Consider the following 19,526-nt stretch of genomic DNA (forward strand, 5'->3'; position numbering starts at 1 on the left):
GAATACCAGATCTAACAGATTTCCCTCTCTTGTTGGTTTGTCATATATTTGAACGAGACCGTGTTCAATAGATAGGTCCATAAGTGCTTGTTGTACTTCTTTGTCTGGTGCTCCTGTTTTTATCTCCATATTTATCCAGTCGATATCTGGGCAGTTGAAATCTCCAGCAATAATGATATGTTTTGGTTTTCCTGTAGTTAACTTTTCTAGTGATAGTTTTAGATTTGTTATGTCTTTCATGTTTCTGTGAGGCATGTAATATGATGCGATGAAAAGGTCTTTGCTGTTTTTCAATTTAATTTTAGACCATTCAATTTCACAGTCTGTGACGGGTTCAATGAATTCAGTTGATATGAGATCTTCGTGTATTCCTAAGAATACTCCGCCCCCAAGAGTGCCTCTATCATTTCTGTAGATTTTAAAGTTCTCTGGGAAGACTTCAGCTGATTTAATTGCATCTTTCTTCATTGGTTTACCTGGTTTAATTCCTTTTAGCCAGGATTCAGTTCCACATATGATGTCTGGTTTTATGTATTGTATGGAAGCTGATAGTTCGGCTTTCTTTTCAATGATACTACGGCAGTTTACCGTCATAATACGTAGGTTACCTTTTGGTGGTAAATTAAGTACATTTGAATTGTTGGAGTTTGTACTTTTTGAAAGGTTACTGCTCCTTTTGCTGTTCCTACTGTGTCTGTTTCCAATGGATTTTGGGCTACAAGTATGTACCGGGTTGAAGACTGATGTATTTAAGTCACTATCTATTGAAAAGTCGGTTCTTGAGAGTGGTGAGAACATATTAGTTGTATATAGCTCAAAACTGTGGTAGGTAAACGAGTCCACATTCATGGATTCACATTTGCAGCACATCCACTGCACATTTGATCTGTGTAGTAGTTCGTAGTCATGACTACACAGTTCAATGCATGATCTGTGATGCCAAATATTGCAATCATCACAACATACGCCTTCGCACGACCATGTGACAGGTCTGTCACACAGGCCGCAAGGATTTACTGTGATGTTTCTATTTTGAGGGCCAGGGTTTTGTTGTATGTCTCCTGCTAATAGTAGAACTAGATTTAATAAACATTTAAATTGTGAGTTGTTTTTATCAGCTTTAGTCATAATTGATCTTTTCAGATGTTTTGTCCATGTCTGCGTATAGATGTATAGCGGTGACAGGTTTGGTTTCCATACATTACATTTATGTGAGCATGTTGGATGTGTGCTCTTGTATAGTGTCGCCAATAAAATTATTAAGACTAGTAGTGTTTTCATTTTAAAGTTCTTTCCTTTGTTGTTTTGCACGGATTCAGTTTAGCGTGGATATGCCCACACTGACTGACTGATGAGTATGTTGTTCCTTTGACTTTGGATTCAGTTTAGCGTGGAATGCCCACACTGACTGATAAGTTAACTTCTGTGTATGTTGAAAATTATGGTGACAGTTTAGCGTGGATATGCCCACACTGACTGAAAAGGTTTATTGCCAGCAGTCCAAGTACATGCGTTCGGCTATTTTTCTTAGCCAAGCTTTTGATAGTAGGCTAATGGCCAGATTGCATAGCTACATTGGATAACAGACGTTCTTCTGTCTGGACTGTTGTAGAAGTTGAACTTTACCAGTTTGAAGGTGAGGATGTTTGTTCTATCCACAGACCTGTTACCCGTCATTTATTCTGTAAATTCCACCTTTTTCAGACGAACCACTTCGGTTTTGGGAATCCTCAGGTTACCTGACAGTGACAGGTATGGGGAAAATCTGAATTCATCATTCAGAATATTTTTTTGTCATTTGTTTGACCACAATAATGTCAACTGGTCAATGCTTATTAGATAGAGCAATTATTTATCTTACACAGTTTAAAAAAAATTTAAAATTCAGAAATAAAGTTATTCATTTATAAATCAAGCTACCAAATACATGAAATATATAGACCCATTCAAGCGCACCTTTGGCTTTGGGTCCAGGGTGTTCTTGACTTTTGATTGTATTCAAATTAAAGTTGTGCAGGACTCTTTGTGAACAACAAATGATTATGCTGGCATGAGCATATCATACTTGTATTAGTGACTAAATCACAATGAAAATCTGTAATAGATCAAACTAAGTAAAAGTCTCTATTTTTTTTACATAAATCTAAGCTTTACTTGCATACAATCCCTATTTTCTATTCGTCCAGATCAGGCCATTCAAAAATGATTGTTGGTTTCCCCTATCCCTGCCTGGAATGAAGATGTTACAAAAAGGAAGAATTGTTATAGGACTAAATTTAAAGAAGACATTATCTGATTATTGTTTAATAAACTGAATGTGACTTTTTTCCTTTGTAATACTGGTTATTTCAAGCATTTCTGTTAAGTTTTGTCATAACCAGAGTTCAATAGTTTGAGAAAAATCTAGCATAATGAAAGACGACATCTACAGCGATTCGAGCAAAATTTCTTCGACAAATCCAAACCAAGCCACATCAAGATAAAATATAGTGTGGACCAATAAATGATCAAATATTTATCTTATCTGCCTACAAACCGTTGAATATGATACTTAAGATGATTTTAGGAAGATAAATACCACTTATGGACCTCATTGTCTCCTTTATAAGGTCTCTTTTGGTCAATTTATACCTCTAATTTCCTTAAAACTTTAACTTTTCATGTCAATAAGTAAAAATAATGGGGTAACTTTCACTCATTTATGATAGAAATGTTATCAGAAATGAGTAACTGAAGTATTTAAGCAGAATGAACAATCCATATAAGTTAACTGTCTCCAAGGAGGTTTCAATAAGTCCTTATGTCAAAATTAAATTTACGCAGCATTCCAGAGAGGGACATAAAAGGCTTCTCTTGTAAAGAATAATTTGTCGTAACTCGTTACAGCATTAAAAATAATTTCATTAACTTATAAACATATATTTATTTAAGTATTTCCTAGGAAAATGTTCTATCATAGCAAAATATAAGAAATAAGGAGAAAAAGCACCTCCCTCCAGCCCCCCCCCCCCCCAAAAAAAAAACAAAACAAACAAACAAAAAACAAAATCAATTTCAAGTAAAATAATTCTCATAAAATGTGTTTTGGAGACTCAATCCACTCAGATGTTTCATTTTTTGTTATGCTGATATCTATAATACTTATTATAAAAATAACGAGGTCCAATTTGTCAGCCGGCATGGGATAAAAACGACAAATCAAAGAATTCAACTTTATATATAGCTAATATAGGATAATGGTGTTGATTAAAAGTTACACCACTACAGACCCTTTTGTTTTCCACATAATTAATATTGTAAATAATTAACAAGTTCCAATACCAATACCAATAGTATATATATCACCTTTTACCTATACCTTATTTACGTTCTGCATCTGACAGACACACCACCAAACGGTGTATTTAGGATTTGCTATATATACAAGGGTCATAATCACAAGGTTGACAATACTAAATTCTATCACATTGTTTCCTATTGTAGTATTTTAATCAGTATGACTTTAAAAGATGATAATATGAATACTAAAAATCTAGACTTAAAATAAGGCGTATAGGTTCAGTTTACAATTTGTTAGCCGGCATGACGCAAAACAGCAAAACCAAGAATTCGACTTTATTTTTAACCGGATTTTTGTGACAAAAATGTCGGTTATTGATTTGGGGATGTACGGCGGGCGGTCGGGCGGCCGGGCGGTCGGGCAGTCGGACGGCGGCAATCAAATGTTGTCCGTGCATTAACTCATGAACCGTTCAGCCAAAGCTTTTAAAATTTTAATATAATGTTACTGACAACTAAATGAAGGTCAAGTTCAATAATGGCGATTTTGACTTTTACCGTTCAGGAGTTATGGTTCTTGAAAGATTGAAAAATGGAGTTTTCAGTCGTGTCCGTGCATTAACACATGAACTGTTCTATCAAAGCTTCCCAAATTTTAATATGTTGTTACTGATGACAAAATGGAGGTCAAGTTCAATAATCACGATTTTGACCTTTACCGTTCAGGAGTTATGGTTCTTGAAAGATTGAAAAATGGAGTTTCCAGTTGTGTCTGTGCATCTACGCATGATCTGTTCTACCAAAGCTTCCCAAATTTTAATATGTTGTAACTGATGACAAAATAGAGGTCAAGTTAAATAATGACTATTTTGACTTTCACCTTTCAGGAGTTATGGTTCTTGAAAGATTGAAAAATGGTGTTTCCAGTCGTGTCCGTGCATTTTCTCATGATCCATTCAACCAAAGCTTTTGAAATTTTTATATGTTGTTACTGATGACAAAATAGAGGTCAAGTTCAATAATGACGATTTTGACTTTTACCGTTCAGGCGTTATGGTTCTTGAAAGATTGTAAAATAGCATTTCCATTCACGTTGTTGCATTTACTCATGAACCATTCAATCTAAGCTTTTCAAATTTTAATATGTTGATACTGATGACAAAATGGAGGTCAAATTTGATATTGACGATTTTCACTTTCACCATTCATCAGTAATGGTTCTTGTGATATTACCAGGACACAAATAAATATTAATAAATCCGGTTTGCTGTCGTTGTGACAGCCTCTTGTTAATTAATATTGGACAATGCTGTTGATAAAAATTACTCCATTCCAGGCTTATGTTTTTCAAATAGTTAATATTACCAATAATTGATAAGTTCCAGAACGACGGTTTCTAACAGAAAGATTTTGAAAGTAGAGAAAACTGTGCATCTTATAATCAGCATGACTTTATCAGATAACTAAATATCCAGGCTAAAATAAGGCTTACACATAGTTATATACTTTATTTTAGTCAGGGACCAGCGATTTCACGGGTGTGTTCTAGTCTTATGTAAAATTTAACACAAATGGACACAAAAGATACTACACTATATTTGACCTTCGTTCTAATAAAAATAATCAATTATAAATTTTGATCTCGACTTTCTGCATTTGCGCCGATCTGCATATCATTTTTTTTATTATTTCACATGCGTATTTGTCTTGTATTTGTGCCAATCGGCATTTCTTTTTAGCTCACCTGGCCTAAAAGGCCATGTGAGCTTTTCTCATCACTTGGTGTCCGTCGTCGTCGTCGTCGACGTCGTCGTCGTCGTCGTCGTCGTTAACAATTTTTCAAACATCTTCTCCTCTGAAACTACTGAATGGATTTGAATGAAACTTAACATGATTGTTCCTTAGTATATCCTGCACAAAATGTGCGCTTCGATTTTTGATCCGTCAAAAAACATGGCCGCCGTTACTTAAAATAGAACATAGGGGTCAAATGCAGTTTTTGGCTTATATCTCAAAAACGAAAGCATTTAGAGCAAATCTGACGGAGTAAAAATGCTCATTAGGTCAAGATCTATCAGCCCTGAAATTTTCAGATGAATCAAACAAACCATTGTTGGGTTGCTGCCACTTAATTGGTAATTTTAAGGAAATTTTGCAGTTTTTGGTCATTATCTTGAATATTATTATAGATAAAGATAAACTGTAAACAGCAAAAAAGATCAGCAAAGTAAGATCTACAAATAAGTTAATATGACCAAAATTGTCAATTGACCCCTTAAGGGGTTATTGTCCTTTAATGACAATTTTTCACAATTTGTTCATCATATTTGCTAACTTTAAAAAATCTTCTCCTCTGAAACTACTGAATGGATTTGGTTAAAACTTAGCATGATTGTTCCTTAGATTATCCTGCACAAAGTGTGTGCTTTGATTTTTGATCCGTCAAAAAACATGGCCGCCGTTACTTAAAATAGAACATAGGGGTCAAATGCAGTTTTTGGCTTATATCTCAAAAACGAAAGCATTTAGAGCAAATCTGACATGGAGTAAAAATGCTCATTAGGTCAAGATCTATCAGCCCTGAAATTTTCAGATGAATCAAACAAACCATTGTTGGGTTGCTGCCACTTAATTGGTAATTTTAAGGAAATTTTGCAGTTTTTGGTCATTATCTTGAATATAATTATAGATAAAGATAAACTGTAAACAGCAAAAAAGATCAGCAAAGTAAGATCTACAAATAAGTTAATATGACCAAAATTGTCAATTGACCCCTTAAGGGGTTATTGTCCTTTAATGACAATTTTTCACAATTTGTTCATCATATTTGCTAACTTTAAAAAATCTTCTTCTCTGAAACTACTGAATGGATTTGGTTAAAACTTAGCATGGTTGTTCCTTAGATTATCCTGCACAAAGTGTGTGCTTTGATTTTTGATCCGTCAAAAAACATGGCCGCCGTTACTTAAAATAGAACATAGGGGTCAAATGCAGTTTTTGGCTTATATCTCAAAAACGAAAGCATTAAGAGCAAATCTGACATGGAGTAAAAATGTTCATTAGGTCAATATCTATCAGCCCTGAAATTTTCAGATGAATCAAACATCCAATTGTTGGGTTGCTGCCACTTAATTGGTAATTTTAAGGAAATTTTGCAGTTTTTGGTCATTATCTTGAATATTATTATAGATAAAGATAAACTGTAAACAGCAAATATGATCAGCAAAGTAAGATCTACAAATAAGTCAATTGACCAAAATTGTCAATTGACCTCTTTAGGAGTTATTGCCCTTTAAAGACTTTTTTTCACAATTTGTTCATCATGTTGACTTACTTTAAAAAATCTTCTCTTATGAAACTGCTGTATCAATTTCAGCCAAACTTAGGCTAAATGAGTTTCAGAGTTTCAGAGTATCTAGTATAAATATTATATTTCATTTCCTTGTATGTCAAGAAACATAGCTCCTATGGCTAAAATAGAACATAGGAGAAAATGATTTTTTTTTTGCTTTTGAAGAAAATAGGACGATTCAAAGAACATTTAAATAAATTGAAAAGCCAAAATAATCATTGATGAGAGATTAAACCAAAAAAATTCAGGTGAGCGATTCAGGCTCTTGAGAGCCTCTTGTTTTATCTTTCACTTGCGTAGATTTTGTCTTTTATTTTCTCCAATTGTGTACATGTTAATTAGATAGGTGAAAGTTCTTTTTCAGCACCATTATGAACATTATGTTTTCTGGTCTGTGCGTCCCTTCCTCCGTCTGTCCCGCTTTATGTTGAAGTTTTTGGTCAAGGCAGTTTTTTATGAAATTGAAGTCCTATCAACTGAAAACTTAATACACAATGTTCCTTATGATATGATTCTTCTAATTTTATGTCACAATTTTCAAATATTGAGTATTCAGATAAACAATTATTCCTAGATGTTTTGACATACTGGCAACGTATGCATGGAACTAATGTCTGAATGATTCTCGTAAAATAATGTCCGATCTTGCAATGAAGTTAAAATTTATTTATACTGCTTATTTCACAAAATCTTATAGTAAAAATAAAATTATGACAAAGGGTCATTGTCGTTTGTCATTTGTTTCATTTCAAATTGTCTAAAGGGGAAATGACAAACATTTCCCCTGATCTCACTGAAGCTAATTACCTAATTTATGTATATCAACACTTTGGTTAGCTTGCTTTCTTTGTTTGTATATTTTGTCTAATTATTTTTTGATAATGTCCAATTGAATTTAAATATCATATATATACAGGTTTACATACCTATATATATGAAGATGTCAATCTTAATTACAAAGCTTGAATAAACATTTAAACAAACAAAGCAAGGAGGCCAACCAAAGTTTTACCCTACATGCATTAGGAAATTAGCTGTAAGGCAAAACATAATAATGAAATTAATACTCAGCGAATGTGAAATAAAATCAAAATTGTCGGTGGTAAAAACTAAATAGTTATAAATTTAACTTAAGACAAAAAGAATTGCTCCAAGAATAATATCCAACATTAAATCTCTCCCTTTCATTTAGCTTCAACTATGACCAGAAAGATTGAAAACAAATTTTGATTTTTAATACCTGCAACAACCTTTGTTTAAATTTCCAAAATGAGCAATTTAGATTTATAATATTTTATCCTGTTGGAGAAATCTTACTTTGTAGTTTTCAACAGAAAATTATTTCTAAAATAATTTTTGAATTAAAAACTTTTTTGTATTTTATATTTACTGTCTCGTTTATTCAAAACACTTGAGATAGTAATAACAGGGATTGTATTTTATGATAGATTTATAACATTTTAGAATAAAAAACTTTAATTCATATATTATACTATAATTTGAATTTCCTTATATCTTAAACAGTCAGGGGACTAAATACTGAAATAAGTGATTTTTAAATCACTTATTTGAGTAGCAAATTTGAAGTTTTGTCACAAATTGTGATTTTGAAGTTTTACCAAAATTTTAAACTGTGACATAGGTTTAAATGATATCATTTCATTAATAAACTTTGAAAAAATGAACTTTTTGCATCTTTTATGTAGCAAGGTTATGCCTTTGATGCTATCATTTATCTGCAAATTCTATTTTAGTTGAAAAAATGCTTTAACCTATAATGGTTTACTTTTTAAATTGTTATTTGTATGGAGAGTTGTCTCATTGGCACTCACACCACATCTTCCTATATCTATATAATAATGGCTTTACATAATGAACTGATACTTTCTTAACAGATTTTTCCCAGCAATGGGAGTATTTTTCCTGTGAAGTTAGGGGACAGTTGAAATTAGTGGGGGTTATTAAAATAATGATACTTAAATAAGTGATTTTTGGGAAGGAAATTGAGGTATGATACTTAAACAAGTGATCTTAATGTCATTATCCTAGATTCAGTACAAGGTCATCACCTGAAATGACCTGGTCATCCTAGACAAAACAGATGTTGGTTCTGATAATTTTAGAAACATGATTAGTCCCTGGATCATTAGTATTCTATATTTAAAGCTATAATAAAATTAAATCACTTCTTTTAGTGATTAATTTGTACTACTTAAATAGGTGATTATTAAAGAAAGACAACTCTTACTTCCAATCTTTATGGAAATAATATTACATGTACTTTAATCAGTGATTTAGAAAATCACTCATTTAAGTAAGTCCCCTGACTGTTAAATATTCAGAAATAATGAATCACAAACTTGATGCAATAATTAAGTTTGTCTGAGTCAGGAAAAATAATGGTATAAAGATGTTCGTTCATGATTTTGTGTGTCCGTCTGTCAACAGTAGTGAATAAGTTCATTATGGCAGACTTCTAAAATTGACACGAAAAAAAACACACTTCTAGTCTGATATAGTCAAATACTCTGTAAGTTAGCCAGTGCCATCTTTCATTTTTTGTATTTTCAATATTTATGCTAATGAGGGACAGAGGACAAAAACAGATTTTCATAACAAAAGTGGCGTGAAAGGTTATTTCAAACAATTTTTTATTCCAACAGATAGTGTTTCTGAAGGTAAATATTATGCGGCAACAGCATCATAAGATCTGATACTGATACATGCATTTAATCTCTTGTATTACCGGATGATAAAGTAGGTGAATATATTTGCTATTCTTGGAAATTTAAATGTGAGCTAGTTTCAAAAGTCCAATTTGCGATTTTTTTCAAATAGTGGGCCAGCAAGAAAAGTTTGTACTATGACATCAGATGCAATGTTCTAAAGAAAGACAACTCTTTTCTTCAAAACAAACGAGAAAAACAAACATGAAAATTACTCATAACTTTTTTGAAAGGTCGGTGACACACACTTTTTTTTGCTTTATTTTGAAGATTTCATACCCATGGCACTTTCCTCCTTGAAATTTTGTATGGATAAATCACTGGCAGAAATTTTTCAATACTGGAAACGTTTTTCATTTTTCATTTTTATTTTTGGCGGGGATGAAATAAATCATATTTTAAAAGATCAAAACAATACGAGTTTTAAATTTTTGAACCTGTTTTGATAAATACAAATCTACTGTTTAACGTGAAACAAGAACTATGCTTGTAGGTTTGATATAAAGGATTTTTTTAGAGTTTAGATAACAAGCAAATATTATGTTAATATTCAGGAAACGCGTAACTGAGGTTGCTATAGTGACAAAAATAAGTCGGTGACCCGGCCCCAATTTGTTTCATCACATTTTGTTCCTCAAATCATGAAATACCTTCACACAAAATTTTAAGGAAAAATCACTGGTAGAAATGAATAGGTTGTTTGGTCTTTAAGTAACAATACCTAATTTGTTTACTATCAACCACCTTGACACTTTTTTACAGAAAATGTAAATATTTTAATTTGTCAGATGCTGTGAAAAAGTGTCCTTAAATTGGACATTCTTTTATGAAAAAGTACTATTAAATTCTGTCCTACAAGGTTGACATTCAATAAGAGGACTTTTTCACAGTGAAAGCTAAGTGTCCTTTAAAGGGAGATAATAAAAAAGTCACTTATCTTTAATTCTGCTAAGTTTTTTTTACCTATTCTGCATCAAGCAAATGAAAGATCTAGTCGATGAATCATGACTTATTGGGAGCTGTCAACAAGCACCAAATCTAAAGAAACTTCTGACACGAGCAACATTCAGTACACAGAACAAAGGTGGCAGAAATACAAAAATGGGGGGAATTTCCCAGATGTGGAACATGCTAAATGCTAGAAGTAAAACTCTGAAATCAGGCACAGCAATTAAACCGAAAAATATTATTTATTGTGCAACCTGTCCCACTTGTAATCAAAACTACATAGGTCAAACCATTTGATAGACGAAGAGTTCACAAACAGCTGTCTGGACAAAGGTCCCTTCAATTAGAAACTCTCCATGTTCTGAACACTTTGACCAATGTGGAAAGGGCAAATTTAAACTATATCCCTTTCAGGTCAGGTGAGCTTTTCTTATCACTTGGCGTCCGTTGTCCATTGTCGTGCTGCCCCTGAATTGGAAATTTTAGCGAAATTTTGCCGTTTTTGGTTATTATCTTCAATATTATTATGAAAATAGATAAACTGTAAACAGCAATAATGTTCAGCAAAGGAGGATCTACAAAAAAGTCAACATGACCAAAATGGTCTGTTGACCCCTTAATGAATTATTGCCCTTTATAGTCAATTTTTGTCAATTTTTTTTTTACAAAAATCTTCTCTGAAACTACTAAGACAAATTTAACCAAACTTGTCCTCAATTATCATTAGGGTATTTAGTTTAAAAAATGTGTTAAATGATGCTATCCGGCGAACCAAGATGGCCAACATGGCAAAAAATTGTAACTAGGGTAAAATGCAGTTTTTTGCAAAAATCTCAGAAACCAAAGCATTTTAAGCAAATCTGACGCAGTTAAATTTGTTTCGTTAGGTCTAGGTCTATCTGCCCCGAAATTTCCGTAACAAACATGCAAAATGCTGTTGGGTTGGTGCCCCTGAATTGGTAATTTTAAGGAAATGTTGCAGCTTTTGGTTATTATCTTGAATATTATTATAAATAGAGATAAACTGTAAACAGCAATAATGTAGAGCTAAGTTAGACCTACAAATAAGTCAAACATGAAGAAAATGGTCAATCAACCCCCTTAAGGAGTTATTGCCCTTTATAGTCATTTTTTAACAATTTTCATAAATTTTGTAAATTTTACAAAATAGTTTAACTACTGGGATAGATTCATAGGTTCATTAGATAGAGATACTTGTAAGCACCAAGAATGTTCAGTAAAGTAAGATCTACAAACACATCACCAGCATCAAAACACAATTTTGTCATGAATCCATCACTCTGCTGTGTCCTTTGTTTATGATATGCACATAGACCAAAGTGAGCAACACAGGCTCTTTAGAGCCTCTAGTTTCAGATGTGGACCTAAGATAAAATTCCACTTGAAGCCAAGGAACGCTATTTTATTTAACTGTATAAGCCGACTTTTAATACTAGGAAGTGAAATTCGGTCTGTGAATAAGATTCCGTAATATATACAAACTACCACATGGTAACATCACAAGTTGTTACTAGTAACAATAACAATTCTGTCTGATGAACTGCAAGGGATGCAGTGAAAGCGCTAACAGAAACAGTGTTCGATTTATAATGTGATTTTTTTTGTGTTTTTTATTTTTATGTTCTATGAAAATTTCTTCATACATTGTTGGTCATCAAAATGTGTGTCATTAATATTTACATGTACTTGGGACCTTTTGAATGTTCAAAACTGTTCTATTTTCTTAAAAGTAATCTGAAGCAATTTCTAGGCAAGCTTCGATCATCAGGGTAAAAAGCCTTGTGACCTAAATATTGATTAATCAGTTAAGCTAATTCTTTTTTTTTTTCATTAATGAAAAAATTCTACAGATGATTAAGTATATATAACTTATATTTATTTCAAGCATTAACTATAAGAATGTTTATAAAATTTAAAAAAATCACAGAATCTTAATAAAAAAAAAGTTTGCATTATTTGTTAAACATGTTAAAGGGACAGTATGGACTCAGTTCATCATTATGATTGGAGCACATGTCATGTGCATGCTGTGTATATTGTATTATAGATTTATTATGTCTTGTTTATCTTAAGTTTGGTTAAACTGCCTACTGGGAAAACATTATCACATGTTTACATTCCCAATTACTACTATAAGTCAAATATGTGTGAAAAATTTCAATTTCATGGGTTTTAATCTCTGTTTTAATCCCCCAGGATGTGAAACATTAGAATTTGTGTATATAAATGAAGAGATATGAAAATTTTATCCTCAGTACTGTATGTCCCAGTTACTTAATTAAAGACAATAGAAATATTAAATTAGGGTAATAAATATCCCCCCCCCAAAAACAAAATGAACATTGAGAAGTTCTCACTCTGATACATATTTCAATGATCAATTTAATCATCTTTTATAAATTAGATGTGGACATGCATGAATAGTTTTAAAACTCTTTCTTAACTTGGAAAAAGCACACAATATTTCAGGGGGAGGATGCAGAGCCTTTATATATTTACTCTTCTCCTGGATACTGATTTGTGAACATGTAAAAATAAGGCAGCTAATGCACTCATGTAACCTCAACAGCGAAAATGACAAATGTATAATTTTATTTACTTTTTTCAATTTCTCATTGATGTGTTGTAAATTTTCTGTTAGAAACTCACAAGACTCTCTGTCTAAACTAGCGTGACAGTAACACAAGACTGTTTTATCTTAATTTTGCATATTTTTTTTCTAGGTGTACAACTGTGCAAGTATTGAACATCAGCTTGAAATGCAATGTGACCTAAAAGACAGTATAATAATGGACAGATGTAAGTAATGATAAAATAGTCAATGATATGGGAAATGTATGAAATTGTAAGAAAAAGTTGACGGGCATATTGTTTTACACCTGTCCCTCCATCGGTCAGTTAACTATATATATAGGTCAAAGTACAGCCTTCAGCAATGATCATACTGCATAGTCATATATAAAAAAGGCCCTGAAATTACAATTGTAAAATAATTCCAAACTAATGACCTTAATATTAATATACAAATAAAATAACTAAAAACAAATATTCAACATAGCAACAAACAACAACCACTGATTGTCCAGGTTCCTGACTTGGGACAGGCACAGAAGATAGCAGGATTAAACATGTTAGTGGGATCCAAGCCCTAATAAAATCATATTTTAGTTATTCTCCTCAAGAAAATCTAATATAATGTAATTAACATCAACCATTGTCAACACTTTTAAATGTTGTACTTAACTCTATATATAAAGAAGATGTGGTATGCTTGTCAATGAGACAACTTTCCACAAGAGACCAAATGACACAGAAATTAAAAACTAAAGGTCACTGTACCCTCTTCAACAATGAGCAAAGCCCATACTGCATAGTCATCTATAAAAGGCCCCAAAATGACAAATGTTAAACAAGAAAACTAACGGCCTAATTTATGTACAAAAAAATGAAGAAAAAAAATATGTAACACTTCAACAAATGACAACCACTGCATTACAGGCTCCTGACTTGGAACAGGCACATACATTACATTGTAGCTTAATATTTTAATTCGCATATTGGTATACAATCTATTGTATGTTTTTTTCTTTTTTTCTTTAAAAAGTTATATGCAAGTGGGGACATAATCTGTGTCCCATGGACCCAATCATGACATTTATTTATTCAGAGAATTTTGAAAGGAATAAATAATGAATAATTTTTCATAATTTTTTTTCATCTTTTAGAAAAGTTGTCTCCTGAAACAACTGAGACAAATCTACCTAAATTTGGCCACACTCATCATTAGGGTATGTATATATAGTTTTAAATGTGTCTGATGACCCTGCCAACCTACATGGCAGACATGGCTAAAAATAGAAAATAGGAGGAAAATGCAGTGTTTACTTATATCTCTGAAACTAAAGCAAAAGTATAACAGTTGCATTATTTCATGCATCAATTGTAAATGAGAATATCAGGTGATGATAAAGGCCCATTGGAGCCTCAACTTTCTATAGCCATTATTGTTATAGCTGGTCAGTGGTCATAAACCTATGAAAATAAGTCAATTATTTAACCTCAGAGCACTATTAACAGATTCTTATCCAGTGTATTTGATCATGTTGATGAATAAATTTTATTACAACTCGTTAACAGGGCAAGATATGGAAATTTATTTTTCTTCTGGTTTTATAATATTAAGAAAAAACAAAGGAAAATAATATTTTGATAAACATTAAACATGTTGTTGTCGAGGTTTTGTGCTCTCTTGAACCATCAGATTATTACTGTACTGCAATAAAAAAAAACATTAAAGAATATCAGGGATTAACGGGAACTTGAAGTAATTGAAAACTTGTTCAAATCCCAAACTGCACTTTAACTTTACTTTGCATCAAATATTAAGTGTTGTGAAATATTTACACAATGCTTCTTAACACCAAACACTGATCAAGTCACTTTCGTCATTCTCATATTATCATGAATATGTTACTTTTTTAATAGGAAAAAGGATATATATTAGAGATATATTTACAAGCAGGGACATCTGTGTCCCATGGACACATTCTTGTTTTATTTATTACATATTTTAGTGTATTAAAGTAATTATACTGCTTCCACCTTTCAATATTCTAACAAAGCTCTATCTCATTAATGGATAAATAAATGATACTAGTCAAGACCTCAACAGATAATTTTTTTTTCAGGTTCTCTGGTCGTAAGAACCTGTTGGCCACACACATAAAGATTTTCATTGATCCTGCTTTCAGCTAAAAAACTGTACAGTCACCGGTCAGGATTATTTCAGAAGTGAAATTATAATACAATTTATTTTACTGGTTAATTCCTTTGATTTGTAATTTTAAACAACACACAGAGGCTTTGCATTATTGTTTTACAAGAGAGACACCAAAAGATGCGGTCAACATTTATCATTTTTATCAAAATACGCCCAGGACAAACCATGGATACACTTAACTTGAAATATGGTGCTTTCATACCAAAATTGCCTGGAAGTAAAAGAAATAAAGAACCATTCATGTCAGCAATCAGGGGATAAGATGAAAGAAAGCAGAATAAGGTACTGTAATATTCAGTCTTAATAAGAGTCCTGCTTCTCTATATACATATGCTTTTTGTTATGCCTCTTCGTAGCGGAGGGGGAATTAAGTTTTATCCTTGTATGTTTGTACATAATATTAGATAAAGGAAGATGTGGTATGACTTCCAATGAGACAACTCTCCATCCAAGTCACAATTTGTAAAAGAAAAACAATTATAGGTCAAAGTACAGTCTTCAACACAGAGCCTTGGATCACACCAAACAGTAAGCTATTATTAATTTAAGGACCCAAAAAATTACTATTGTGAAACCAGCTGTCAAACATGAAAACCAACGTTCTAATCTATATAAAAAAAAGAGAAAAGACAAACACTTATAGTGCATGATTTTCTCACTGTGTTGAAGACCCATTGGTGGACCTCGGTTGTTGTCTGCACTTTGGTCAGGTTGTTGACATATTTCCCCCAATTCGATTCTCAATTTTATGAAGAAGTTATTGAACTTTATTCTTGAAAAAGAGACAGAGGTATCATGTTCACATGGCGCATCTGTTTGTTTGTTTTAGTTAACTATAAACTTAAGTTTGCTTAACCAAATGTACTGAAACTTAAACACAATGCTTATTACCACAAAAATCAGATCAAGTACTCATTTGGGTACTGTGTGTCACTTTTACCATTCTTGATTTATGACCCTTTAAAATGTTATATGCAAGCAGGGGCATAATCTGTGTCCCATGGACCCATTCATCATTTATTTATTCAGAAAACTCTAAAAGGAATAAATAATCCATAATGTTCATACAGATAAAACATATTGTTTTAAGGATTTTAATCTGTTTATTAAGTCACATGCAAACTCAATATTGCTCCCCTTTTAAATCTCGATCAGTGTTTGTAAAAAGAACAAAGTAACATAAAAGAATGCAGGTTGCCAGGAACATTCAAATTGGAGAAAGGGAAAAGAACACAACTCTACGCTAAATAATTTTGAAAACTTATTGGATATACTATCTTTATAAAATTTATAAAAATGTCAAAAACATTATGTACATTATGATCATGTTGATTGTGTGAAACGTCACACAAGGCAATCAAAATAGTCGAGGGGGGGGGGGGGGTTATAGTCTCAACCTATCAACATAATCAAAATTGTTGATTTCACAGTTAATATTTACTTTTAGCATGTTCAGCAGAATAGAACGTTTTTGTTATATTTTATTAAATGTTAATTTACTTTGGTCTTATAGGCAGGAGTGAAAGGAAGAGAAAGCTAGTTATCAGTAAAGAAACAGATCAATTTATAATATGTAATAATTCCATCTGAATATAACAAACATTGCACATGCTATGAAGATTTATTCACATGTATACTATGATTTGTAGTTATATTTTATTGTATGTATTTGAAATATTAAAAGTACATGTATTTTACTTTAGAACAGTGTTTTAATTTTTATATTTTGCTGTGGAGAATATCAAAGAAATTTAGAAAAACATAATTAAAGATAGTTTCTTCCATATTTTCTGTGACAAAAAAAAATGTGCAAATTACGAAAATTAAATGAGGCTACATTAGTGAATATTTTTGAGTTTGAGTTTTTTTTCATTCCTATTTTAAAATTTCATTGGCATTTGAAATAATGAGTTGAAACTAGTTTTTATCAATTATTTTGTTTTCAAGATGTACAACAGTAGAGAAGGTTAAGGTTTTGTGTACAATAGTTTTTGTGCAAGAAAATCGGTACCGTTAATTTTATTACTATGATGTAATGGTCAAATAAACTTGAAACTTTGTACTTTCAAGTGTTCATTTAAGTCAGTGTTTTTTAAACAATTACAAATAAGTTACTGAACATGGAAATCTGATTGTGGAAGCAGAGTATAATGTGTTGTGCACACATATATATATATCTCAATCCCATAGAGCATCGCCTTCCTCACCAGCCTCTCAGTAATGGCATATTGACTTTGAAAATTTCCTTTGTTTACACTGAAATATTTGTGATAAGTCCACATTTAAGGAGAACCACTAAAAGTAGGTCAGGGATAATTTATATGCAGTTGAATATGCTTTTGGACAATGCATGTGCTTAGGGATTTTAATAATCCTGAACCCTAAATCATGGTTTTATAACTTACAATCTTTTGCAGTTTTCTGTTTATATGTTAAAGTTTATGCTTAGGCCAGTTTAATATCGACCACTTATAAATAGGATTAAGAGGATGTATAGGCCCCCCTTTTTGTGGGACAAATTTGGTTGATATTATATTTAGGGAATTACTGACGCATGACAAAAGGGATGCAGTATAGAGTAACCTTATTATTTCTAAAAAATTACTTTTTTTTTTTAAAGAAATGAAAAGTATGGTTATAAACATATTTTTTATGAATTAAAATTTTAACAAATGTTGGAAACAAATTAATGTAAAAACTTTTTTTTACGTATCAAAATTATTTTTTCTTGTAGATTTTATTTCGGGATTTTTCCCGAAATGGGTAAAAAAAATCTCTGTTACAAGTGTGTGTCTGATATTAGATTTATATTTTCGGGATTTTTCCCGAAATGTGAAAAGAAATTATTAGTCATGAGGTCTAGCATATACATTTGAATTTTCGGGATAAATCCCGAAAAATTTGAAGACATCTGTGTTATACATGTTGTACTTAGTTTATTTTTGTCGGGATATTTCCCGAAATGCGTTTCAGATCTGTTTGCAATTGTTAAAATGCTCTGCCAACATATATGTAATAAATAATAATGTTGAGAATGATTTCGGGACATTTCCCGAATAAATAGTTGTCATAGATACATTTTTACCACCAATATTTTGAAACTTTCATATATTTTGGGAAATTTCCCGAACCATAAATGTAAATTTTATCAATTATAAGAATAAAAACATGGAATGTTGTAAAAAATGTGTGTTTCTTTATGAAATTGGCATTCATTTATAGTAAACATTGAAAAAGATTATAAAAAGGAATAAAATGGATTTTACTCTTTTAAAATAGAGTCTGTTTGACATATTTGTTCCTTTCCTGAAATATTGATCCTTGCTGACGTGCTTTTATATTAAAACCAATATCTTTGTCACCGATCTGCAGAAATGCTTGAAAACAATGTCGATTGTATATTGTTTATGAAGTCTCACATATGGACGCTGATACATGTACATATATTAATCCGTCCTCTTGTTAAACGACATATACATTGTACCAATCCAAGAATATTACACTCCCATCCGTAGACAATATTAACTGATTTACCATCCAGATAATCGTAGCTTCTAGTAAAGACATTTTTTTCTATTTTACATTTCGAAATGAGACAGTTTTGTTTAGATTCACAAAGATCATCATTACTTGTAGAAGAATTGAACACGCGTTAGAGCACCAGCGATGTTTTCATCTGTGCGATAATCGGAATGTATCATATTTGAGATATGTGTCATGTGTTGTGATGAGTAGACATGTACTGCAACAGATGACATATAATTTATCATATCTTAGATGACGTCTGTTTTGGAGCATATTTAACTTGTAAACGTCGAGCCTGTATTCTTGTCTGATTTTCGTAAAACAAATCCACATTATGCTACTGGGCAGATGATGTCCTCTGGAACAAAGTATCCCACAGTCGGGTAATCGACACAGGGGTTATAAAACATGTAAAAGACAGGAGAAAAATAATAAGGGAACAATCGAACTCAGACATCTAAATCGAAATGACAACGCAATTGCTAAAAATCCTAAACCTTTTTTCTTACATGTATGGCAAGATAAGGATGTATATCAAAGACACTGCTTTTCTTTTTGAATTTGTGTGCATTTATCTGATTATGCAATACATGATAAATTGTGGCGTTAAGTTGTATTATAGATAAGTTGGAAGTATCAATTACATAACATACACTTCATAATTTTCCAATTGTGCTAGGAAAGTTGATAAAACTTACTTGTTGAAAGCATGAAGGTTTCAAGAATCGTCCGATATCCTGGAAAAAAATAAATAAAACAAGCAATTATTGACTTATTTAATAATACTTAAAATAAAATCCAAATTGTACAGTATCAAAAGAAGAGTAACAGAACAAGAGGGGCATACACGATGACAGTATGTGTTATACTGTACTTTTGCAATTCTATTTTAACT

General features: G+C 31.8%; 1 long non-coding RNA gene across 1 annotated transcript; it reads left to right on the forward strand.

Moving 5' to 3' along the window:
* The first annotated feature begins 1,557 nt into the window (after positions 1–1,557).
* On the forward strand, positions 1,558–15,082 carry LOC139488901 (uncharacterized). Its single transcript, XR_011656108.1, has 4 exons — positions 1,558–1,636; positions 13,050–13,125; positions 14,052–14,114; positions 15,015–15,082. It is a non-coding gene; the product is annotated as an uncharacterized lncRNA (long non-coding RNA).
* The last annotated feature ends 4,444 nt before the right edge of the window (positions 15,083–19,526 follow it).

This window comes from Mytilus edulis, chromosome 9, assembly GCF_963676685.1.
Source record: "Mytilus edulis chromosome 9, xbMytEdul2.2, whole genome shotgun sequence".
Classification (NCBI taxonomy): Eukaryota; Metazoa; Mollusca; class Bivalvia; order Mytilida; family Mytilidae; genus Mytilus; species Mytilus edulis.